This window comes from Cervus elaphus, chromosome 2, assembly GCF_910594005.1.
Source record: "Cervus elaphus chromosome 2, mCerEla1.1, whole genome shotgun sequence".
Lineage (NCBI taxonomy): Eukaryota > Metazoa > Chordata > Mammalia > Artiodactyla > Cervidae > Cervus > Cervus elaphus.
Genome location: NC_057816.1, coordinates 40,776,514 through 40,802,734, shown reverse-complemented (window position 1 = coordinate 40,802,734; position 26,221 = coordinate 40,776,514). Strand labels below are relative to the sequence as shown.

Here is a 26,221-nt window from a genome sequence, read left to right as displayed (position 1 = left end):
AGCCTTCTCTTCTTTTCCCATCACCAAATTTCTTTATTTTTGTAGAAGTTCAGGCTCATAGCTTCTAGGCTGAACATCAGGAATCAAAAAATTCTGAAGAAAGGAAAAACAGGAGGAAAAAGACAGCGAATGAGTCCAACCCATAGTGAAAGACCTCAATTGAAAGCATGGGAAAGAACATTCCAGAGCAACTCTTGGTACCCAACCAAGAGTTGGGTGTGTGTGAGAAATTGTGATTGAAATTGAAAAAGAATTTCTGAAGGTCTCATCCAGTCTGGTTCAGATAGAGGAGGGACTCCCATTGTTTTGGAAATGGGTGACTCAGTGATTACATCCATGGGACCTCTCTGTCTTTGCTCTGAAACCTCGTTTGCTTTAGCAGCTAATAAACTGGAGGCCTGGACCTGGGATCCATGGACTTCTCTCCCATTGAGTCATCAGGGCCCCTCATCAGGTGTTGGGAGCTTATGAGCTCTGCTCTTCATATCCAACAAGCCAGCTGGTGACTTAGTTGGCCTTCTCCATTTCACTACCCCAGGAGCAATGCCAGCGTCACTTGTCCCCAGCGAGCAATGCTTCCCTTCTCCTGTCCTTGTCATCCTCAAAGATGCACGTGCGAGCTCTTTCCGTTTTAACAGTTTTAGTGCTAAGCAATCCTGCGGTGTTTCTCAGTGTTCAGGAGATCTGCGTAAGAATGATCAGGATTATATGTTTCAGTTCAGTCCAGTCACTCAGTCGTGTTTGACTCTTTGCGACCCCATGAATCGCAGCACGCATATGTTTAAAACTCCCCAAAACTGTTCCACTAATGTTCTGTTTCTTGACCTTGGTGCAGGGTGCATAGATGCCCTCAGTTTGTGAAAATTCAGCAAGCTGTTCACTTACGTACACTTTTCTGGTTGTCCATTATATTCCAGTAAAAATGTTTTTAAGAACCACCTGAACCAAATGAATCAGAATCGCAGGTTTGGGGCCTGAGAATATGCCTGCTTACCAAACTTCTCAAGTAACTTGCCTCAGGGCCTTTATACTAAGCAGGAATAAACAAAAGGTTCTAAATATTCAAAACCATTGTGCCAGTACTTGCGGTGGTATTTGTGGGCCTACTTCATTACTCATTTCGTAAGTGCATTTTTTTAGGCCCAGGATCACAATAGTTTAGTGATGGGCAGTTTAGTCCAGTGGTTAAGACTCCCCTGGTTAGGGAACTAAGATCCCACAGGGTGCATGGCTAAAATATAAGTAAAAAATAAAAATAGGACTTCCCTGGTGATCTAGTGGTTAAAACTCTGCACTCCCAATGCAGGGGGCATGCGTTCAATCACTGGTCAAGGAAGATCTTGCATGTTGTACGGTATGGCCAAATAATTAATTAATTGAAAAATAAAAAACCAGTAGTTCAGTAATGGACCAGGTCCCTGTCCCCCCTGCTACTGAGGGATCACTGATCTCATCTAGACAGCATCCCTGGAGGAGCTCCAGGCCTGGATAATGAGCCCAGAGTTGGGATGCAGGCTGGTTAGTGCTACAAGAGCAGAAAGCATGGGGTGCCTGGGACCTCTCAGAGAGCCACCAACCATAACCTCCTAGTTGGTAGCCATACCCAGGCTTCTGGCTTCTGCTTCCAGTCCTAGGTGGATGCTCCCTGACATACTCCCCTCCCACAGGGCCCTGTGCTTCCCCTGTCCTGGGGGATGGCCCCTCCTCCTGGGACTACAGGCCAGGCAGGGAGGAACAGTAGATGCTAGGAGTGGCCTTGTGCATGGAGTGTAGAGCCAGAGTCCCTTGGTTCAAATCCCAGCCCAGGTGTTTACTAGCTATGGGACTGATTACTGTAGTGCTTCACTAATGCTATCACTTATTGCTAGGTGTGGTTACAGGAGATATTGTAGAGAGTAAATAAATTCGTATCTACGTAGTACTTAGATCAGTGCCTGGTATATAGTTAATGCTGTATGTTGTTCAGTCTGTAAGTCGTGTCTGACTGTGACCCCATGGACTGCAGCACGCTGGGCTTCCCTGTCTTTCACTGTTTCCCAGAGTTTGCTCAAATTCGTGTGCATTGAGTTGGTGATGCCATCCAACCACCTCTTCCTCTGTTGTCCTCTTCTCCTCCTGCCCTCAGTCTTTCTCAGCGTCAGGGTCTTTTCCAGTGAGTCAGCTCTTCACATCAAGTGGCCAAAGTATTTAATGCAGTGTAAGTCTTGACTATTAGGTTGTCATTGTTATTGTTGTTGTTATTTACCCTACCCTTGGATCTCAAGTAGATAAATTACATTGCTGAGAACTTCCAGACAGGCTGCCTTCTGGAATGATCCCCTTGAGGCAGTCCCTCCCAGCCTGGAAAGCAACTAAGTCAAATAGAAAAATACTTAATTCAAGCAAAACAAAAGCACAATGATGATTCAGCATGAGGAGGAAGGGGAAAATACTGGTCACAGCCTTGAGAGGTCCCTTCCCACAGGCTGTATCACCATGCTGGGGTGGGAGCAGCTTTTTCATGCCCATCTATGCAACTGTTAATGTTACTCTGGAAGATATTCATAACAACAAAGCATTGGAATCATGCTGTGTGTTTGCTCCAAGACCTTCAGTGGATTCCCATGAGGACTGTTTTCTCCCTCACACCTGAAGAAAGTTCCTAAAGTACCTTTTAATATTGCCTATATTTCATTGATGGGAAAACTAAGACGTATCCAGAGTCGTTAAGCTGTTGGCTCCAGGTCACACAGGTAGTGAGAGGCTTTGCATTTCTGGCTCCTAACTCCAAGGCAGGTGTGCCCCATGAGAAAACCAGACAAGTAATCTAATCCCTGGCAATGTATGAAACCAGACATGGAGAAGTTCAGGTTAGGGCAGAGCTAAGGACCAAGACTCTCCCTGTAGTGTAGGATACCCAGGTTCAATCCCTGAGTTGGGAAGATCCCCTGGAGAAGGAAATGGCAACCCACTCCAGTATCCTTGCCTGGAAAATCTCACTCCAGTATCCTTGCCTGGAAAATCTCACTCCAGTATCCTTGCCTGGAAAATCTCATGGACAGAGGAGCCTGGTGGGCTGCAGTCCATGGGGTCGCAAAGAGTCGGGCACGACTGAGCGACTAACACTAAGGACCCAGAAGCAACATGGCAATATAACTCAGCAATTAAGAATATCAGCTTGGGAACTGGACAAGTCTGGGTTTGGATCCTGGCTCTATCAGTTTTACAGACTGAATGTTTGTACTCCCCCCAACCCAAGTTCATATGTGGAAGCCCTGAACTCCAATATGGCTTTATTTGGAGATGGGGCCTCTAAGGAAGTAATTAAGGTTAAATGAGATCATAAAGATGGGGCTCTGATCTCATGGGATTAGCATCTTTGGAAGATGAGACACCAGAAAGCTCAGTCTCTGTGTCCATGTGCAGTGACCTGGAGAAAGGCCATGTGGGGTGATAATAAGATGGCAGCTGTCCCCCAGCCCAGAAGAGAGGCCTCACCAGAAACCAAATCAGCTCACCTTGACATTGGACTTCTGGCCCACAGAACTGTGAGAAAATGAATTCAAGTTGACTGTCAAGCCACCCCGTCTATGGTCTTTTGTTGTGGCTGCCCAAGCTGACTAATGCAGCTGGCACTAGCTATGTGTGTGTGCTTGTGTGTGCTCTGTCGTGTCCAACTCTTTGTGACTCCATGGACTGTAGCCTGCCAGGCTTCTCTGTTCATGGAATTTTCCAGGCAAGAACGGCCACTGGAGTGGGTTGCCATTTCCTACCCCAGGGGATCTTCCTGGCCCAGAGATCGAACCCGCATCTCTCGCATCTCCTGCATTGGAGGTGGATTCTTTACCGCTAGTGCCACCTGGGAAGCTTCGATAAAGCTGGTAGTAGTTAGGTAACTGAGCAAATAACTCTCCTGAGCTTCCTTTTCCTTATCTGACACGTGAAAATAATAGTTACCATGCCTCATTAGATTGTTATGGTCATTAAATGAGATACTGTAACGCATTTTAAGAATATAGCCAAAGGACCCACACATAAAAGTTTTAAAAAATCTCATTCACACTGTATACTTAATACATGATGATTGAGTACCTGCTTTCTGCTAGGCATTGTTCCAGGTGCTGGAAATCCAGAAATGACCAAAAGAAATAAAGTCCCTGCATTGCTGAAGCTCACACTCTAGTTGGGGAAACAGATGACAAATGAGGAAACAAATAATGAAGATAGTGGTGGGTTGTAATAAATGTCATGTAGGAATTCAGTAATAAGGAAGTAATCTGAAGAAGCCACCTACCATACAGTTCTCAGGGAAGGTCTCTCTGAGGAAGATTTTTGAGACTGAAAGAGTGAGAATGTGGTAATCAGCTGAGGAGCTGGTGGACAAGCATTGCAAGCAAAGGGAACAAGTGCAAAAGCCAGGAAGTGGAAAGGGCAGAGTGCTCCAAAGAAAGAAAGACAAATAAATAGGCTGTGCTCTGTAATAAAATGCCCTGAGACTGGGGACACGGTCAGAAGCTAGAGTTTGCAGCACTTCATGGCTTTTTCTGTGAGCAATGAACAGCTGATTCAACTGAGGGAATGACATGTTCTGATACAGGTTTTTGGAGTCATCACTGGCTGGTGTGCAGAGAATGGATTGTGAGGGTTATCAGCAGAAGCAGTGAAGCTCGTTAGGGGACTGTTATACCAGTTCAGCGGAGGCATAATAGTGACTTAGGTTAGAGGTGGAGAGGAGAGTTTGGGTGCTAGATGACGACGGAAGAATTGGCAAGCGTTTGTGACGGATTTGAAGTGGGAGAGGGGAACGGGAGGAACCAAGGATGACTGGTAGGTTTTTGCTTATTGTTAGTGGTGGGGGGGAGACTGGGGAAAGAATAGGTTTGGAGTCTCAGCAATAGCCAGCGGTTGGCAGATCACACTTTGAGAACTGCTGATGTGGAGGATGTTGGGGACAACAGGAGTGTAGTCCTTCAAAGGGCCAGGGGGAATGAGGTGGAGCACCCAGGTAAAGGGGTTGAGCAATGACAGGAAAGTGACTGTTGTTTCATTTTCATAATTGAGGAGGAAAGAAGATTTGGTACACATTTTTAAAGTTTTTTTTTAAATTGAAGTATAGTTGACTTGATGCCAATTTTACATTCATTTTTATATTAGTTTCCATTATGGTTTCTCCCAGGATACTGAATATAGTTCCCTGTGCTATACAATAGGATGTTTAATATTTACCAATTCTATATGCAGTAGTTGGTAGCTACTAACCCCAAACTTCCAGTCCATGCCGCCCCCACCCCCTCCCCCTTGGCAACCACAACTCTATGTCCGTGAGTCTGTTTCTTTATGTAGAGAGGGTCATTTGTGCCATGTTTTAGATTCCACATATAAGTGGTGTGTGCCTGCTGAGTCACTTCAGTTGTGTCCGACTCTGTGACCCCATGGACCATGGTCTGCCAGGCTCCTCTGTCCGTGGGATTCTCCAGGCAAGAATACTGGAATGGATTGCCATTTCCTACTATCATATAGTATTTGTTCTTCTCTTTCCAGCTTATTGGGTTGGCCGAAAAGTTTGTTTGGGTTTTCCGTAACATCTTATGGAAAAACTTGAATGAACTTTTTGGCCAACCCAATACTTTACTTAATAGGATAATCCCTAGTTGCATTTATGTTGCTGCAAATGTCATTATTTCATTCTTTTTTATGGCTGAGTGCTATTCCATTGTATATATGTACCACATCTTCTTTATCCATTCCTCTGTTGATGGACATTTAGGCTTTTTCCCTTGTCTTGGCTATTGTGAATGGTGCTGCTCTGGACATAGGGGTGCATATATCTTTTTGAATTAAAGTTTTGTCCGATAAATACCCAGGAGTGGGACTGCTGGATCATATGGTAATTCTGTTTTTAGTGTTCTGCGGAATCTCCATACTGTTTTCCATAGTGACTACCTCAGCTTACATTTCTGCCAACAGTGTAGTTCCCTTGTCTCCACACCCTCTTTAGCATTTATTATTTGTAGACTTTTTAATGATGGTCATTCTGACCAGAGTGAGGTGGTATCTCATTGTAGTTTTGATTCATATTTCTCTTAATGATTAGCTATGTTGAACACTTTTTCATGCGCCTATTGGCCACCCATATGTCTTCTTTGGAAAGATGTCTGTTTAGGTGTTCTCATTTTTTTGATTGGATTGTTTTTTGTTGTTGTTGTTGAACTATTAATATATAAGTTATTTGTATATTGAAAGTTAAGTCCTTGTCAGTTACATCATTTTGCAAATATTTTTTTTCCATTCCATAGATGGTCTTTTTTTAAAAAATGGTTTCAGTATACATTTTATTGAAAGTGATTTGAGGCAGTTCTTCTCTAATAACATGTATTTTCTCAGTGAAGCATAAATCAAGGTCTTCAGTTGAGAGGGGAAAGTGATAAAAGTGGATATGGGAAGTTTAAAGAGAAAGAAAAAGGTATGAGCTAGTTGACTTGAAGAGTGGGAAATGGATTTGCTGGAGAAACCCAGCTCATTTGAGGTTTGTTAACATGAATTTAAAGACAGTTTAAGCTGATTGACTTCGTTTTGTTCTTTTTTTCCCCCAGGAATATTCAACTGCTTGGGCGTGGGCCCAAAAAAGGCAGAGAAGTTGGTTCACTGACCGCTGAGGTTTTTCTAGGTGAGTATGAGAGAGAGGAGGAGCAGAGCTGAGCAAAGACTGTTGCCAGGGAGTGGCTGTTTGAACTGGGTAAGAAGGTGATGGAGAGAAGGCTAGTGGAGAGAAAGTGATGGAGTCTGTAGGCTACACAGGTTTGATAAGGTGGTTGTCAGGGAGTGGGCTGTTTGGAATCAGGGAGGAACTGCCATCATGACAAGGTCTAGGGCGTGACCGGGGGAGTGGATGTTCGTGGTTGAGAAGGTGGACAAAAACAAGACACAGAGAGGCCAGGGATGTGAATAGTCCATTTATAGGCGTGTTGAAGGCATCCAGAAGATAGCAGAAGTAGAGCAGGACCAGAGCCCGTAACCAACGCCTTCAGCTAGGGGAGGGGCTGACAGTTGACAACTACAAGGCAGTCATGGGAGCTGAAGGCCGGAGCTGCAGCTTTTGAGAGAGGGAGTAAGAGAAGTGGGCTGCACTGTGGCATGAGCAGAGATGAGGCTCTCCCCAGCTTCGAGCCTTGAGGTACACTCGGTATGAGAGGCAACAGGGCCTTGAGTGCCTGTGGGGGAAGAAGTGTCTCAGCGAAAAGCCAGGTTTTAACAAAGCCAGGAGAAGAGGGAACCGTCAGAGCCGTGAGGACATGGAGTTCGTTGGTCACAGGTCTCCTCCCAGAGAGCTCTAGAAAAGGGTTTGGGAGGAAAGTGAGGGATGAAGGATTGGGTTAGATGATGAAAAATATGTAGCTTGAGTCTTACACTTTTGTGAGCACTTGAGGTGACCCAAAGACCCTTCTCCCTGTGAACCTCGATGGGGCAGCAAGAGAGAGGGTCACGGAGCACCCCTCTTTCAGGTCAGCCTGGTATTATTAGGTGCAGTTATCATCACCCAGCTCATCTCCCTGCCTCTGGGCATAGCTAAATATAGACTGTCCTACTTTTTGAAGTTCCCCAAGAGAAAGTAATTTTATAATCTCTCTCAGTAAATCGTGCCATGGTTTAACAATCAGTAACAATTACACTGCCTGACACACAGTAGGTGCCCAGTAAATATTGTTTGAATTAACTGAATGAAGTCACAGTATCCAGATTTTCCTTTTACATGCTTTAATTTGTTCACACTGTAGTGCTTGCCCCTTGTACTACTTTGGCAAAATGAATCCACAGTTAATGTTCCCATTTTATAGTTTCCATTGTCGCAAATAAGCTGTTCTCTATCATCTTTCATTTAGATGCTGATCGTATTATTTAGTGGTGCCATATCTGTATCCTGGATCTCCTCAGCTAGTTTTAAATCCACTCAGTATATGTGGACCAGTTTGCTAATTCTCTTCTCCGTAGTATCTACTCCAGTGGAGGAAGAGTCAGTATTTGATAGGTGCTTTTTGAAAAAATGATGCATTCTGTAATTAATTCTTAAAATAATACATCCTAATTTGAAAATTTGCTCATCTTCCTAGATAGCCACTGACATATCCCATGACCTAGCACTTAATGTAGCATTCAGATTGCCTGGGAACAAATTGTAGCTGTGTCTCTTACTAGGTGTGTGACCCTGGGCAAAACGCTTGATATTTCTGTACCTCAGTGTCTTTGTCTATAAAATGAAGACTGTTAAATTATCACATATTTGTTTTGATGAATAAATTAATATGTGTAAAATGCCTAGAGCGATGCCTGGTACTTAGTAAGCACTTAGAAAACGTTGTTATTACTAGGCATGTAGTCCATACACATGGAGTTCTTTCTTTTTAAATATGTATATATTTGTTTATTTGACCCTGTTGGGTCTTAGTTCAGTGTGCATGATCTTCCATCTTCATTGTGGCATGCAGGATCTTTTAGTTGTGGCATGTGGGATCTAGTTCCCTGACCAGCGATCAAATCCCATGCATGTGGGATCTATTCTCTCACCACCGACCAAATCCCATGCACTGGGAATGTGGGATCCTAGCCACAGAACCACAAGGGAAGTCTCTACGTGGAATACTTTAATAAATGGTAAATAATTCAATCTGGATCACCAAAAAACACCAGTTGCTCTCTTCAATAGACTCTATTGTGACTAAACAGTTAGGCACACCCTCTACAAATAAGGTGGGTTTGTCAGTGGCTCAGATGGTAAAGAATCTGCCTGTAATCAGGAGACCTGGGTTCGATCCCTGGGTTGGGAAGATCCCCTGGAGGAGGGCATGGCAGCCCACTCCTGTATTCTTGCCTGGAGAATCCCCATGGACAGAGGAGCCTGGGGGGCTACAGTCCTCAGGGGTGCAGACAGTCAGACACAACTGAGCGACTAACACTACGAATAAAATCTGATTTAATGTTTCCCTTTTCAGGTAATTAAAGCAGGACCATATGAGTGAAGTTAGCTTAGAAAAAGCAATGCTCTCACTTTATGAAAAGGAGAAATGTGGAAAAAAAAAACCAAACTCTAGTAACCTAACTTGTAGTATCCTGAAATAAGGTCGGGGATTGCTGATACAATGGTGGAGTCAGTAGCACAAGCCTGAGGGCTCTGAGAAAAATGTTTGTTTTTTTCGAATTACAGAAACTGAAAATGCTGCACTCAGTCAAGTTCTATAGATGAAGAAGTAGCCAAAATAACGAACACACCATCACACAGGTTATTGTTTGCTTCCGTTCACAAGGACCCAGAGCTGAGGAGTACAAAGAATTATGGGATAATGAAAACACCATCATAACTTTTGATGGAAAGGCTGGAAGCCCTTAGCAAACAGGAACTTTGCAGAATCTGCAGAGCAAGATGCACATTCTCAGAGGTATTAAAAGTGGGTATTTGCATTAATGTGTATAAAGTAAAGAAAAACTATGGTAGCTCTAGAGGTCAGAATCAGAGAGGTGATTTATGAGCTAGGTGGAAGGTAGGTCCTCTTTCATCAAGTAGTAGCACTAATGAAACAGTTATGAAATTTGGAAGATAAACCTAGAGACCTTAAGGAAAAAACAATCAACAGAGTTCAATAAGGTTTCTTTTCTTTTTTGAAAGAAAGTATGTCACACCAAAGAAATCAACTTATTTTATTTTTTTACACTTTGAAAACATCTTATTTAATTTTTTCATGTCAGTTATATATCAGTAAAGTATTATGAGACTAAAATGAAGTAACACATATAAAGTTCTAAAAGGGTCAGGCACATAAAAGAAATTCATTTTAAAATACTAGGTTCCTAAGTAAAGATAGATATTATCATGCATTTCATTTTTATAGTATTAGATACAGAATCTGTAAGCAACAAGGGGTGACAGAGGATGAGATGGTTGGATGGCATCACCAACTCAGTGGACATGAGTTGAAGTAAACTCAGGGAGATAGTGAAGGACAGGGAAGCCCGGCATGCTGCAGCCCACGGGGTCTCAAAGAATCAGACACAACTTCAGTTCAGTCGCTCAGTCGTGTCCGACTCTTTGCGACCCCATGAACTGCAGCACGCCAGGCCTGCCTGTCCATTACCAACTCAGACATGACATGACTAATTGGCTGAAAAACAAGTGACCTTTAGGAACATTTCAATTTAAAAGTAACGTCCTTTGGTTTTCTGGGTGATGAAACTAAATGTGATGTTTAATTCCTTTCTTGACAATTGGTGTGTTATATTTGAAACACTAAAGTAAATAAAAGTTTACTTATACAAAGACATGTTGATTACAAATTGACCAAAAGATCTTAAACAAAAGGGACTGTGAGCTGGTTTGCCTGTGTTGGGGGAGGTGGGAGTCAGAGGCTTCAGGCGCTGGTGTTAGAATCCATTTCATTCCAGAGCTGGGTGTGGGATCTGGAGAAGTCAGAGTGACACCAATGTAATTTGCAGCCGACCCAGCACTGGGGAGGTGCGGCACGTATAATCAAGGCAGAGGAACAACCGAAATCTGACTCAGAGGTGCTAGAAATACTGCCTTGCAGTAATTTTAGAAAAGAGACGACACAACATTTAACTCCTCAGCGCTGACTGGAACTAACTGTAGTGGGTGGAAAGAACCTTAACATGTTCCTGCCCTCAGGAATCCCGAGCTTAAATATAATTGTGTCCCTCGGGGGCTGTGAACTCAAGCATTTCAACTCCCTGGGCTTCAATTTTCTCATGTTTAAAGTTCAGATAATAAAGTGAAAGTCGCTTAGTCATGTCCGACTCTTTGCAACCCCGTGGACTATCCAGTCCACGGAATTCTCCAGGCCAGAATACTGGAGCGGGTAGCCATTCCCTTCTCCAGGGGATCTTCCCAACCCAAGGATCAAACCCAGGTCTACCGCTTTGCAGGCAGATTCTTTACCAGCTGAGCCACAAAACCTTCCTCAAGTTGTTGCTGTGAGTATGAGCTGCTTTCTGCAGGGTTGCAGGGATGTCTGCTGTGATGATGGCAAAGGTGGTATTTATGGAAAACACCATAAGACATCGCAGTAAATTTAAATCAGGCAGACCTGAATTCTCTGAAAGTCACCTCATACTTTTCTTCGTTGCAGCTGTTGGACTTTAGCGTTTGTTTTACTGAGACACCTATAAAAAGAAATACATCTATTTACCTCATAGTGTTCTTGTAAGAATTAAATTCAGTAACTAGTATGCATGGGGCCTGACACAACAAGGTTATGCATTTCTCTGATTTCTCCTTTTGCTGTCTCTCTTCTGCCTGTAGCCAGAGAAAGGTCTCTACTTTTCATGTAATTTAAGTTGGCCCACACAGATAATTCAGGATAATCTATTTGAAGATCCTTAACCTTAACTGTCGGAGAAGGCAGAGGCACCCCACTCCAGTACTCTTGCCTGGAGAATCCCAGGGACAGAGGAGCCTGGTGGGCTGCAGTCCATGGGGTCTCTAAGAGTCGGATGCGACTGAGCGACTTCACTTTCACTTTTCACTGTCATGCATTGGAGAAGGAAATGGCAACCCACTCCAGTGTTCTTGCCTGGAGAATCCCAGGGACGGGGGAGCCTGGTGGGCTGCCGTCTATGGGGTCGCACAGAGTCGGACACGACTGATGAGACTTAGCAGCAGCAGCAACCTTAACTGTGGGCCCTGGTGCCTCAGACGGTAAAGAATTCTCCTGCCACACAGGAAACCTCAGGCTTGATCCCTGGGTCAGGAAGGTCCCCTGGAGAAGGAAATGGCAACTCACTCCAGTATTCTTGCCTGCAGAATTCCATGGAGTCTGGTGGGCTACAGTCCATAGGATGGCAAAGAGTCAGGCACAACTGAAGTGACTTAGCACACATCTGCGTTCAGAGCTCTGTTCCTATAGAGAACATATGTCTAGAAGAAAAAGGGCCCGAGTTGTAGGGCCTTGAGATACGTGGGCTTTTTGTGTGTGTGCAGCAGTGTTCCATGTAGTCATGTGAGGAGAAAATATCTAAAACATAAATTCTCTGTGGAGAATTGGTATTTGGAAAGCGTGGGTTACAAATATTCATGGGTAACAGGAGGCAGATTAAAATTTTAATGGGACATTGAATTGGGTCAAGAAATTGTGTTCTTGGAAGGAATCCAGTGTGGTCTGTCAAGGCACAGTATAGAACTATGACCTTGGACTACATAAAAACACAAACAGTTATTAGGCGGCATTCTGGGAGGTCTCTGGAGGATGTGATGGAGCTGAGGGTCAACCTTAGTTCACTTAATATCTACCCTAGTGATCTTGGAACGTGGGATCTTCATCCTTTTTAATGAAATTCATTGACGATAACAAAATGGCTGGAGTTACAGTCACCAGAAAGGACGGAAGAAATGTTGACAGGAAACATTTCCCATTAAACATGGGGGGAGAGGAGGAAGCAAGGAATGCAAAACATAGATAGTCACTAAGATACGGAGGTCTGGATGCAGCCACCATGATTTAAGAGGCCTGCAATAGACAGAAAGGGCAGAGGGGAAATTATATTGAAAGCGAAATGTGGTTGCTGGCCTGAGCGCTGTTCCCCAGATGTGCAGAATCGCAGATGTCACAGACTTTTGTGCTTTGGGGGCACAGCTGGAGGGAGGACCCAGGTCATACACTGGGCTGGCTTCCTGGGTCCGGGAGCACTCGGAATAGTTTGGGAGATGCCGAGACACAGCGGCAGGGGAGAAGGTGGGGAGGACAGATTAGAGAAGGGATGAATGGGTGTCATGAAGAGCAGCTGCACTTCCTCTTAACTTGCTCGCCCACCCTCTCTTCTGTTAAGTTATTCTGGGCTGGTCCAAAGAGTCAGTGGCCCCTGTGTTTCTCCCCGAAGGCTCTCTCAAGGACCTCCCATATGGTCGTGAAGTCACTGCACAAGGCAGGTTGGTTGGTAATGACTGGGTTACTTGACTCTCTTTCTCCAACCCATGAGCTCCAGTTGAGGAAGGGCACTTGAGGAAAACACAGGTTAGGAGACCATCTGCAGAAATGGCTGGGTTTTTTGTTTTTTTTTTAATTTTTCTTTTTGTGTGTGTGGATCATGGAAAATAATATGAAAATGAAGAGAAGTGTCTTTTAGGAAAACCATTTGATTTCTTGTGACTTGGATAAATGTTCATTTGTTTTTAGAGCGTTTTCCCCAGTTTTATTGAGGAATAATTGACATACATCACTGTATAAGATTGAAGCATAGAGCATGATGGTTTGTGAAATGATTGATCGTGAAATGATTACCACAGTAGGTTTAGCTAAGCACCGCCAAGCTCAGCAAGAGAATGCGTGACCAATGGGCGATGTTTACCAATGGCAGGGGGCACTGAAGTGGCAAGTGGTAAAGATTGGAGAGGAGTCAAGCATTTGCCACTGCTGTACCCAGAGGCTCTTAACCTGGAGGATATAGATCAGGAGATTCCCTGGGGGTTCCAAAGTGACCCAGGGGCCTCTTGAAGCCTCTGGAGTTGTATGCAAATATTTGTCTGATTGTGCATTTTTCTGGAAAGGGAAAAAACATAGCTTTTATCAGGTCTTTAAAGCTATCTAAGACCTCCTGCAGAAGATGAAGATCATTTCTGGGGGATTTCCCTGGCCATCCAGTGGCTGGGACTTTGTCTTCAAGTGCAGGGTGGACAGGTTCGATGCTCAGGGAGCTGGCACATGCCTCACGGCCAAGAAACCGAGATGCATAATTGAAACAATACTGCAACAAATTCAATAAAGACAGACAGACCCCAAACTGTCTTAATCCAGTACTCCCAATTTTTCACCAGTTTTTTTGAATTGGCATCCAAGTTCAGTCCTGGAAGTGAGAAAAGAAGGTAAGGAGAAAGACTCATTGGAGTCTAAGAGGATCGTCTAGGTGGAAGAAATGAGAAAAGGCTTATTAGTAGGATGAGGATGGAGAAAAGAATTATTGGACTAGGCACTTTGATGTTTAGTGACCTAGGAGGGGGAGGTTTAAAGAGGATTGTGGCATTGTAGCCAGATCACGGTGGGCAAAATTGATGGGTTTCTTTGAATATAGTCTAAAGAATACATTCGAATGTATAGGATTGGCCGAAAAGTTCATTCAAGGTTTTTCCACAAGATGTTCGGAAAACCCGAACAAACTTTTCGCCCAGCACAACACTCTAATTGTATTTCCTTGAATGTTTTCTTTTCGTTTCTTATGCTTTGTTTATTTGGCTGCACCAGGTCTTAGGTGCAGCACGGGGCATCCTTAGTTTCGGCCTGTGGGATCCAGTTCCCTAATCAAACCCAGGCCCCCTGCACTGGGAACATGAGGTCGTCATCACTAGACCACCAGGGAAGTCCCCAGATGTTTTCTAAATAATGGTATATGCATAGGGATAGATGTACAAGGATGTTAACTATGGTCTAGTTAAACTAGTAGTAGTACAAATTGGAAACCACCATTAAAGTATTTGGTTAGTTTGATTTAATGAATCCATTTGTGGAATAGTATTATATTAGTAAGGATTCTTTATTTTAAGTAACAGAAACCTGAATCAAACTAGTTCAAAGTTCGAGCAAAGAAAGATATAATGAATTTATTGGCTCATGCAATTGAAGAGTTCAGAAATTGTCTGGCTTTAGGCAGGTCTGGAACCAAATGCTCGTATTTGATGTCCTTTGGTCTTAAGATCTCTCACCCCCTGCTTACCCCGATGTCTCTCTCCTCTCCTCTGGAATGGCTTCATTCTTAGACAGGATCTGTCTCCATGATGGGAAGGACGGCCTCCCTTGGATCCAGCGTTTCTAGAGCTCACCATCTCCATGAGAGAGAAAACTTTCTTGTCCCAGCATCCAGACCAGGCCACTTCCCCCAAGAATCTTACAGGCGCTGTTTACAGCGCTTACCCATCCTTCAGCTGCTGCCCCCAAAGGCGTGGAGTACTGTGATTGGTCTGCCCAGAGCATGGTGCCTTCCATGACAAACCTACCAGAATCATGTGCTGATGGGGAGAAAGGTGACTTCCACAAAGAAGGAAGACGGAATGGACCGAAAAAGAGGTACCGTTATAACTGTGAGTTTGTTTCTTTAAGAGACAGTGAAGATCTCTACTTATGGGCATGGAGACTTTGTGTGATGAGACAAGACTGAGGTCTCATCAGAATGCTGCTGTTCCCTGTGCTGAAATCCCACCAATCACTGTGACCCCTCTCATGTCTTTGGGCTCCTGACTATTTAGGGTGGGCAGAATAATGTCCCCCTCCCCCAGAGAAGTCCACAGGCTAATCCTTAGAGCCTGTGAATATGTTACCTTACATGGCCAAAAGGATCTAGCAGGTGGGGTTAAGAATCTTGAGATGGAGATGATCCTGAATTATCTGGCTAAGCTCAGCGAAAAGACACTCCAAGTACTCTGTGAAATAAGCAAGTCACAGAACACAACATAGAATATGATTTTATCTTTGTTTTAAAATCTGTTTTTTTTTTAACCTTATGTACATACACATATGCATGGAAAGAAGTTTGGAAGTTGTACTCAGGGTAATAATAGAGTCATTGTTGGGGGGTTGTGATAATAGCTTTCTCCCCCCCTACACTTTTTCCTTGTGTGCAGTTTCTAACTATTCTGCTGTGAACGGAGATTCCTGATGTAATCCAAATCTATAAGTGGAAGAGGTGTGGGGAGGAAGCAGCCATTAGAGAGAAGGGTAGGATGGTGTTTTGAGTGAAGCATGTTGAGAAAAAGGATGTTTGTTTTCGTATTTATTTGTGTGGGAAACACTGGAATCTCTTTTTAAGCTGAGGTGATGAGCCTGGGGAGCTGAAGAAGGTGCAGGAACCAGGGGGAAATTCCTGGAGACGATCTCTAGGACTGGTGGGCGGAGGATACCTCATCCAATCCAGGGCGTGGGGGTCCCTGAGGGGCAGAGAAGAGGGAGGAGAGACTCAGAAGAAGCAGTAAGTTTGTGGGGGTTTTTTTGTGTGTAATTTTTGGCTGTGTTGGGTCTTCGTTGCTGCCTGAGTTGCGGAGTGCGGGGTCTGCTCTCTGTTGCGGAACACGGGCTTCTCATTGTGGCGCCTTCTCTTTTTACGGAGCACGGACTCTGAGACACGTGGGCTCAGAGTTGCGGCTTCCAGGCTTTAGAGCTCAGGCTGGGTAGTTGTGGCTCATGGACTTAGTTGCTCTGCAGCACGTAGGATCCTCCCAGGTCAGGGGATTTTTAAATAACTTTATAAATTACTTATTTATGGCTGTGTTGGGTCTCTGTTGCCCCACCAGCTTTTCTCTAGCTTTGGAGAGCGGGGCCACCCTCTGGTTGCGGTATGCTGGCTTCTCATCGCAATGGGCTCCTGGGTTGCAGAGCACAGGCTCTGGGGCACGCGGGCTCGTGAGCACAGGCTCAGCAGACGTGGCCCGCGGGCTTCGCTGGGCTTCCCAGGTGGCTCAGTGGTAAAGAGCCCACCTGCCAGTGCAGGGGCTGCAGGAGATGGGGGGGTCGGTCCCTGGGTTGGCAAGATCCCCTGGAGGAGGAAATGGAGGAGGAAATTTCTAGCATTCTTGCCTGGAGAATCCATGGACAGAGAAGCCTGGTGGGCTATGGTCCAGGTGGTTGCAAAGAGTTGGCGGGCTTAGTCGCTCCGTGGTGGTTGGGATCCTCCCAGATCAGGGATCCAACCCCTGTCTCTTCCATTGATAGGCAGATTCTTTACCACTGAGCCACCAGGCAAGCCCTGAAACAAGGAGGTTTTTCATGGAAGAAGAAGGAAGTCAAGGACCTGTCTTCTAAGCAAAGCAGGAGCTGTGGGCAGAGGGGCTGGAGGGGGTTGGGGGTTTAAGAAAAATGGGAACAGTTGGAAAATGCGCTGGAGGAGTGTGATAGGGAGTCGGCCAGGATCAAGGAGGCTGTCTGAGTGGCACCGAGGCCCCACTGAGATTAGATAATGGGGTCTGTAGTCGTGCTCATCAGAGCCTCGGCCTGACTTCTTCCTCTCCACCTGCAAAGAGAGAACAAGCCAGCAGGGAGGCTGATTATGGGTCCAGGAATCGCCACCGGGCCTCAGGGATTCCCCGCGAGCTGCCTGATTCGGTTCATTGATGAGGAACCCATGCCCCACCACCGGCTTGCCACGCGTCTCTCAGGCCTCGTGGAGGTGAAGCCAGTAACTCCACTGAGAAGGTGTGAGAGGCCAAAACAAGGGCCATGAGAGAGTGACACGGAACCTGAGACAGCAGGATCAGAGAAATAAAGAGAGTGCAGTCGCTAAGTCAGGTTAGCCAGGAGGTTGTTAGAATGAAGAATGATTGAGTGTTCAGTATTCTGAAGATGCCCAATAGGACAGTTTCAAACATCTCACCCACAGGCTTGGCAACGGGGAGGTCCCATGTGACCCTTGCCAAATACATTTTGATGGGCCAGTGGGAATTGAAGGCAGACCACAGAGGACTGAAAAGTAGGGGAGAAAGAGAATCTGAGAACTTTTTCTCAGTAGAGAAGAAAAAAAGGTAAAAGCAAGAACAGATCAGGATTTCAAGGGAGGATATGTGGGTTTAAGGAAGGAAAAGATTCTAACAGAGAGAGTGTAGGGAGGTGTGTGAGAGAGAGGTTCACATTTTAAGAAAGAAAAGAAAAGAAATGGCATAGAGCCTGGGAAATGGGAGGCGGTGGGTTGGGTGGGAGTGGGAAGAAGAGTTGATCTTGTCTAATTGGCTCCGTTTATAAAGCGTGCAGCATGATGATCTGCTGAAAACGAGAAGTGAGAAAAATGCAAGAGTTAGAAAGAGGAGGTCACATGAAAGGGCCGTTGGAGAGGAGCACAGGACCCGTGCAGGCTTCTGAAAGTACACGAGGCAGTGAATGGAAGATGCTCTGCTCAGGGCCTGGCCAGTAAGGGTGTTAGTCACTCAGTCATGTCCGACTCCGTGTGACCCCATGGACTGTAGCCCACCTGGCTCCTCTGTCCATGGAATTCTCTAGGCAGAAATACTGGATTGGGTTGCCATTCCCTTTTCCAGGAGATCTTCCCAACCCAGGGATCAAACCCGTGTCTCCTGCATAGCAGGCGGATTCTTTACCATCTGAGCCACTAGGGCCCTCCACAAATGATGGAAATTATCCATGTTCAAGGTGAATCTTGAAGGAACATATTCAGGGCCTAACTAATCTCAAAGGGACAAAGTTCTGAGTGGGGACAGTGATGGGTCTGAAGGTCAACCACCTATGGGGATCTGAAGGCAAATGTTTAAAGAAAAGATTTTCTTAGTTTTTACATTGCTCTTCCAGGCGGTGCTAGAGGTAAAGAACCTGCCTGCCAGTGCAGGAGAGCTAAGAGATAAGGGTTTGATCCCTAGGTCGGGAAGATCCCGTGGAGAAGAAAATGGCAGTCACTCCAATATTCTTGCCTGGAGAATTCCATGGACAGAGGAGTCTGGTGGGCTACAGTCCATAGGGTTACAAAGACCCGGACACAACTGAAATGACTTAGCACGCACACCAGCTTCTGGGTGTTGAGATTTGGAGAGAAGAACTCATTCTGCAAAGTAAGAAAAACTTGTGAATTCTGGGGCTATGTTATTTATATAATTTCAGAGGCAGAGACTGAGCTATTCTCTGCTATCAGAGACTGAGTCTCTTGTTCTAGTGACTGCAAATTAAGAAAGATTAAACTGATAAAGTGCAGTCTGAGATGATGTGGTTCACAACAACAAAAAAAAGATTCCATGACTGGAATCGCTTGGTTCAATCTTCTTCTCTTTTCTCCATTTTGCTAAATAAGTGTTTATTCAGTACCCTAATAGGCTCACAAAGTCAACAGGAACGAAGTTTGGCACAGATTCTGTTGGCATGCCCCTGATTTTGTTGGTGTGGGCTGTGTGGGCAGCATGTACAAGTTGTGTTTTGCTTTGTTTGCTTGAGGTTGAGGTTAAGAGTACCAGCTTTTCGGTTGCACCAATGGGGTTTGATCCCAGCTTACCCCTGACTTAAAACCATCAGGTTGCTCTCCAAGCCTCAGTTTTCTCATCTGTAAAATGTAGATAATATCAGTATCCATTTCCAAGGGTCCTTGTGAAGATTAAATGAGGTCAGGCATATAGAGCACTTAGCATACAGAATGCCTGACAAGTAGAAAGTGGTCAATAAATGTTCATCCTTCCTATTAATGTTAGCCTGACTTTCCTTATCTCTCACCTGCTAAGCTGCTCCATTGGCCCATGAGCCAGAGTCAGTTGGGGTCCCAGAAGATAAGGCAGTCATGGTGTTTTTACAATATCACAGATTGCCTAACTCTGTGGGATGATGGTTGGAGCCATTCAGACAGAATGCCTTGAGACAAAAACAGCTATGTGGGTCTCAGTTAGTAGCATCTGTATCATAGGAGAAAAAAGCACAGCCCCTTCTGGGTTAGAGGTAAGGGAGGCCACGTGTTACCAGCTGAACCCAACAAAAATCTTCCAAATCCCAAGTCCAAACCAGGCTGCAGGATTACTCTCTGGTAATTCCTGAGTAAGAATATGGCTCATGACATGGACCGGCCTCTGGAAGCAGACAGAAATAACTAACATTCATTCATTCATTTATTTACTCATTTATTTGTTTATTCAGTCATTCACTTTTCAGCACTTATTGGGCATCCACTATGTGGCAGAAACTGCTTTCATGCTGAGGTGCAGAGATAAATCTCATTATTCTGGAGACCCAGCACTTTAGAGCAGTTCTAAAGGCTGCTGCCATTGTGAATAATGTCTGTTTGGGACATTATACTCAGGACCCAACATATTTTATTTCCGTGCCCCTTGCCCTGTAGTCCTTTGCACATGTTGTTCCCTGTTCTCTTTCTGGACTAAACAGGTCTTCAGAACTCAGTTGAGCTGCCATTTATTCCAATAAAACTTCTTTGACCAACTGTACCCCCAAGTCCAAGTTAGGTGTCCTTCTTAAGTGTTTCCCAAGCATGCTGGATGCCTCCAGTGGTCTTCGCATACTATATCAATGAATCATCTCCTTATTGATCTATATCTACCTCTAGTGTGGAAGATCCATGAGGGCAAAGATGTGATCTTTTCCAAAGACCAAATCATTTGTCTGGTCTACCACTGTATTCCACCAGGCTAACTGGCACACAGAAATCTCTCAATAAATATATCTAGAATAAATACATGCTGATACTCACAAATGAATTAACTAAGCATTGTTACTTTTGTTTTACAAATTTGTTGTCAAATAATTTCCCCAAACCTAAACAGCATGATACCGGTAGAGATGGGAACTGAACAAATCCATAGTGTTAACTTCCAGTGAGGTACTCTTAGAAGATTCTGAGACTGCAGCCTGCTGTCTTTGAGTATTGGAGTTTTAGGAGAAAGTAAGAGAGGAGTTAAAAATGTATTAGCTCCAGATTCAGACTTTCCCCTAAAGATTCGGAAAAAAAATTTAACTGGACAGGGACTAACTGTTTAAAAGGTATCAGTGTTATTTAATGCTATACCTTTAAGTCACTTGGGCTGCCCTGGTGGCTCAGAGGGTAAAGTGTCTGCCTGCAATGTGGCAGACCCAGGTTCGATCCCTGGGTCAGGAAGATCCCCTGGAAAAGGCAGTGGCAGCCCACTCTGGTACTCTTGCCTGGAAAATTCCATGGACTGAGGAGCCTTGTAGGCTATAGTCCATGGGGTCGCAAAGAGTCAGACACGACTGAGCTTTCTTTCTCACTTAAGTCACTTACAATCATCTTCCGTGCTACCACTTGTGTATCTTCCATGCTGGTCTAAGGCAGTAGATTTTACTCCCCACTTTGGGGGCCCAGGGATTTTCTGGGGTGAAGAGTGGCTGTGTCAAGATGGGGAAGTAGCTCAGCAGGTGGGGCTCTGAGGCTGCACCCCCAAGTCAGAGCAGCTCTGCTCTTATTCAGGGCTGTGAACATTTCATTTTAAAAGAGCTACACTGCTAGAAAAGAAATACCTTGAAAACCACCAGCCTGCTGAGTAATAGGGTCCACTTGCTATATACCTGCTAGGGGCCAGGTCCTACACATACTTTAGACTTCTCTCTACAAAGTAGCCTTTGTTAATAGATGAGGCAGTTGACAGTCTGAGAGATTCAGAAAACTACCTAAAGTCATCTGGCTCATAAAAGACAGAATTGTCATTCCCACCTAGTCTGTCTGCTCTCTTTTCTGTTTTTATATCCTGCTTTGGAGTCCTTCCCATTCAACATATATTTATTGAGAATCTACTACTTCACAAGGACTTGTTAGGTTCTGAGGCAAGAAACTCACAATCTATTGGAAAAGAAAAGCATGTGAATAAATATCTACAGAGTGTTTTGGAATGCGATGCTCCAGTGAGACATGGGGTAAAGAGTAGTCACTTCTACCTGGTGGAGTGACCATCATTTGGGTTAGTGACCTGGTCATCATTTAGGTTTCTTAACGGTGGCAGAGCTGCAGTATCCGTGACAATAGGAGTGGTGGAGAGATGACATTGGAGAGTTGGGGAGGCCAAATTTTAATGGATTTTTGTGTGTCGTGCATACAAAGGCTCAGAGCCCTGTGTCTGGAAATTTCATCATTTAATTGATGTATAGTCCCCTAATCCTTAGTTGTTTCGAAAATTCCAGTCTTAGCTAAAAAGAAAAAAATCTGTGGATGAGATTTGTTACCATTTTAGAAGGAAAATGGAAAGATAATCTGAGGAAAGAAAAGTATTTGGAGGAGGGGCCCCTCTCCCCCAAGGAGTATGGACTTTAGATACTGGGGATCAGTGAAGGATTACAATGCTTAATGTATCATACTGTGGCTCTGAAGTCAACGAGGGCCTCCTTGACCTACACATCCGGCTAAACTTGCCCTACACTTCCAGTTTCACAGTCTATCTCTCCCAACACTTGTTCCCTGAGGACTTATTCTCTCATGGCCCATTCGTGTCTAGATTTTGTCTTCCTCCAGTCCTGTGTTGCACCAAGGATGACCCCAACCAGGCGTGAAAGTCAACGTGCAAAAGAATTCCCTCACACCAAAGCACACGAGCCTTGCAGATTTGACTAAAGATTTCTTAGAGGAGTTAGAGGAAAAATTTACAGCAGTCACACCAAAGTCCACTTTTAGACATTCCTGTTCTCTCCAAATTCCTCCTGCATGCAGTAACCGGCCTAAGGCACCCGTCCTCACTTCCTGGATCACTTGTTGAAACTTCGAGTTCTTCTATTAAGATGTTCCCTAGGCCCAGGAACAGAACTAGGCTAAGGTCCAGGGATTAAGATAGATTTCAGGCCCCAGGTGTTTAGAACAAGCTTTTCCACCCCATATCCAACAACCTTCAGGCCAAAATACAATGTTCTTCATGAAAGAAATTCTAAAAATCCTAAATATCATATGACATCCCTTATATGGGGAACCTAAAAAGAAATGATACAGATGAACTGGGCTTCCCAGGCGGCTCAATGGTGAAGAGTCCCCATGCCAATGCAGGAGACAGGAAATGCACACTTCTGGCTCGGGAGGATCCCCTGGAGGAGGAAATGGCAAATGAACTTATTTACAAAAGAGAAGGAGACTCACAGACTTAGAGAACAAACTTATGGTTGCAGGGGGAGGCGGGTGAGGATGGGAGAAAGGGATAGTTACGGAGTTTGGGATGGACCTGCACACACTGCTATAGTTAAAATGGATAACCAACAAGGACCGACTGCATAGCATATGGGACTCTGCTCAATGTTATTATGGCAGCCTGGATGGGAGGGGAGTTTGGAGGAGAATGGATACATGTATATGTATGGCTGAGTCCCTTTGCTGTCCACCAGAAACTCACAACATTGTTAATCGGCTATCCTCCGATACAAAATTAAAAAAAAAAAAAGAGGAATCCTAGTGTATAATTTCCCCTGTCTGGTTATAAAAGGATTAAGATAACAATAGACTCTTTGATCTGAAAGGATAAAGCCACACCAGTGTTTGTACTGAGATTGTACTGGGCAATCTCTCTTGAAGAATGAATCATCCTGTCAATCCTGGGCAGAAAATATGTGTCAGAACCAAGCCAAGATAGGTATTGGGAGAGAATCTTTTTTGATCTTGTCAATGGGAAGAGTCAAGATATTTAGGAGAGGATCCTAGGTGGTGGCCAGTATTACCCACGGGCAACAGGTGGGAGCTTTGAAGTGAGGGCTTAGGCAGAGGATCTGGGAAGGGATGTCAGCCCTTTGGATGGCTAGCTCACTGACATTCACGGAGCTTGTATGAAACAGGAAGAGGTGAAATCCCTGAGAACAATCCAGTTCAAGTGGAATCAGAGCCTGTGCTTTGAAAATTGCATCATTTACTTAGTTGATACTCTTGTGTTTTTCTTTTGCTCTTCCCTAACACTCGGTTGTTTTTGAAAGTCCATTTTAGCTGAAGAATCTGTGAAACTGACTTGTTGCCATTTTAAGAGGAAAGTAGAAAGATTTGAAGAAAGAAAGAAAGATGTTGGGGGAGCATCATTCTGTTGAGAGGGTTGGAGAGCTATTGGAGAACGGGGAAAGTGAACAAGTTGAGAAAATCTAAAGGGGAAGAGAATACTTAAAACCTAGAGGAACAGAAGAAGAGTTTCTAGGTCCAACTCCTATCCTCCCCCTCGAGGTACTCCTTCCAGGCCAAATTTTGAGGATATGAGTTTTCTTTTATTGGGAGAAGGTAACAGTAGATTTCTTTATCAAAATATGGTGCTAAGCTGGGCCACTCTACCTCCTGTTTCTGACCCATAGTAAAGATATACCTTTGTCAGTAAGGTTCCTGAAACTTGTGTACCCAACACCTACTTTCAACCCCAACCACATACCTGCTCCCTCAAGGTTTACTTGAGGATGGGGATGGGAGAGAGATGTTGAGATGTGTCCTCTAGCTCACAGACTAGAGCTAATAATTGTTGCTAGCATTGGAATTCTTTCCTGAGTGAAATTGTAATTGCAAGCCACAAATATAGTGCAGACAAAATTAGATTGCTCTGGTTGAATTGCAGCAGGGGATCGGGAGCCCATCTTTCTTGCTCCCCCACTCCCACCCACCCCATGCCAAGACTCCAAGTTTCCTCCTGGGAACTCTAGAGATGGAAGGAGTTCTTCATGAAGGCCACCCCACTAGATAGTTATCCCCAAAGCCCTCACCTCATGAGTCTGGCTATTGCATGGGGGTAAAAGTTCATCTCAGTTCGTTTGAACATGCCCACTTTTCCCTGGAGACCCTTGTACATGCTAGGGGAGGCACAGAGTGCCTTTGATCTGTGAGGTTACATGCCTGTGCTGACATCTGCTGAGATGTCCAACAGCTCTTCAGGTCCTCAGTCATCTATCCATCCAGGTTGCCTTTGAATCATACTTCATTCGCATCTGAGAGCTTCTTTTGTGTCTTTTGGCCTCTCGGGAATGATTCTGCATCTCCAGTGTCTCACAATGACACAGGAAACTAAGTCTCTCTACAACTTCCAAAGTCACTGCAGGTGGTGATTGCAGCCATGAAATTAAAAGACACTTGCTCCTTGGACGGGAAGCTATGACAAATCTAGACAACGTATTAAAAGACAGAGACATCACTTTGCCAACAAAATTCTGTATAGTCAAAGCTATGGTTTTCCCAGTAGTCATGTATGGATGTGAGAGTTGGACCATAAAGAAGGCTGAGAGCTGAAGAATTGATGCTTTCAAATTATGATGCTGGAGAAGACTTTTGGACAGCAAGGAGATCAAACCAGTCAATCCTAAAGGAAATCAACCCTGAACATTCGTTGGAAGAACTGATGCTCAAGCTGAAGCTCCAATACTTTGGCCACCTGATGGGAAGAGCCGACTCACTTGAAAAGACCCTGATGCTAGAAAATATTGAGGGCAGGAGGAGAAGGGGACGACAGAAGATGAAATTATTAGATAGCATCACTGACTCAATGGACTTGAGTTTGAGCAAACTCCGGGAGATGGTGAAGGACAGGGAAACCTGGCAAGCTGCAGTCCATGGGGTGGAAAAGAGTCAGACATGACTTTAGCAACTGAACAACAACATAACCTGCATATAACAGGCAATCATTTCTTCTCATACATCTTTCGAGGTTTCTGGCACAAGTTTTCTTTATTCCTGAAGCCTGCAAGCATTCTATTAGGGTGTTTGAGGCTTCAAAACAGAATACCCAACAGAGAGTAACTTAAAGCATAAGACGATATATTGTTTATTGGAACAAGAAGTCTGGAAGTGATGGGGAGTAAGAAGATTGACTTTTTCAGTAATGTAATGATGTCATCAAGGACCCAGGTGCTTTCCACATCCCCCCCACTGTGCCCCCCACCCCTCCATCCTCAGGCTTGTTCCATAGTTGGAGGTGGCAGTCACTGTCTCAGACATCACCTCCTTACACAACAATTCCAAAGACAGGAAAAAAGCCTCCCATATCTTTATTTTTTAAATTGGAAAGTGTAACAGACAGAACAGAGTGTCAAGTAAGGAGATGATTTTTTTCAAGCTATTGCAATAGGAAGAATGTTCATGAATGAGAAAGTTCTCTAAGAAAGGAAAAGGGAGCCTGGGATTTTAATGAGGGTAGGTCAGCAAAGGGGTCATCCACAGTCTTAAAAGAGTCATGAAGAAGACTAGAGATGGGTCTTCTTGCAGTGCATGGGAGAGCATTGCTGAAGCTATTTCTTGGAACACAAAAGAGAAGAGAGATTTCAGAGGACAAATGTGTGGGGGAATTTCTTAGCCAGCTCCGTTTTCTGAGAGCACAGGGCTCAGGTAAAGTTCAACACTGCCTGCCCTTTTGTTGAAAAATGAATGACTATCACTTGTCACTGAACAACTCAGAAGTAATTTATAAACCCCTGAACGGAGTGAAGCAGAGTCTGAGAAATAGTCTCTTGAGGACTTTTTGTTGCTTCTGTTCTTGCAAAACCAGTTCAACCATCTATGGAGAAGTGGTGGCAAAGGTAGGTTATTTTAGGGTCCTGGGGATCAGGCGTCTTAAAAGAAGTATGTTTAAAGGGCTTCCCCTGTGGCTCAGCTGATAAAGAATCCACCTGCACTGCAGGAGACCTGGGTTCAATCCCTGGGTTGGGAAGACCTCCTGGAGAAGGGAAAGGCTATCCACTCCAGTATTCTGACCTGGAGAATTCCATGGACTATACAGTCCATAGGGTTGTGAAGAGTCGGACATGACTGAGTGACTTTCACTTTAAAGTGAAAAAGGGAAAGAGTGATATAAAAGTTTGTATTAAAGAACCAGGAGTTGCACTCT

General features: G+C 44.5%; 1 long non-coding RNA gene across 3 annotated transcripts in view; it reads left to right on the top strand.

Moving 5' to 3' along the window:
• Positions 1–4,455: 4,455 nt before the first annotated feature.
• LOC122676793 overlaps positions 4,456–26,221 on the top strand; it is a 102,827-nt gene continuing 81,061 nt past the window's right edge. For all 3 annotated transcript variants that reach the window (XR_006335642.1, XR_006335640.1, XR_006335641.1), the window contains exons 1-2: positions 4,456–4,806; positions 6,573–6,646. This is a non-coding gene — a long non-coding RNA (uncharacterized LOC122676793). The remainder of the gene's footprint in view (positions 4,807–6,572; positions 6,647–26,221) is intronic.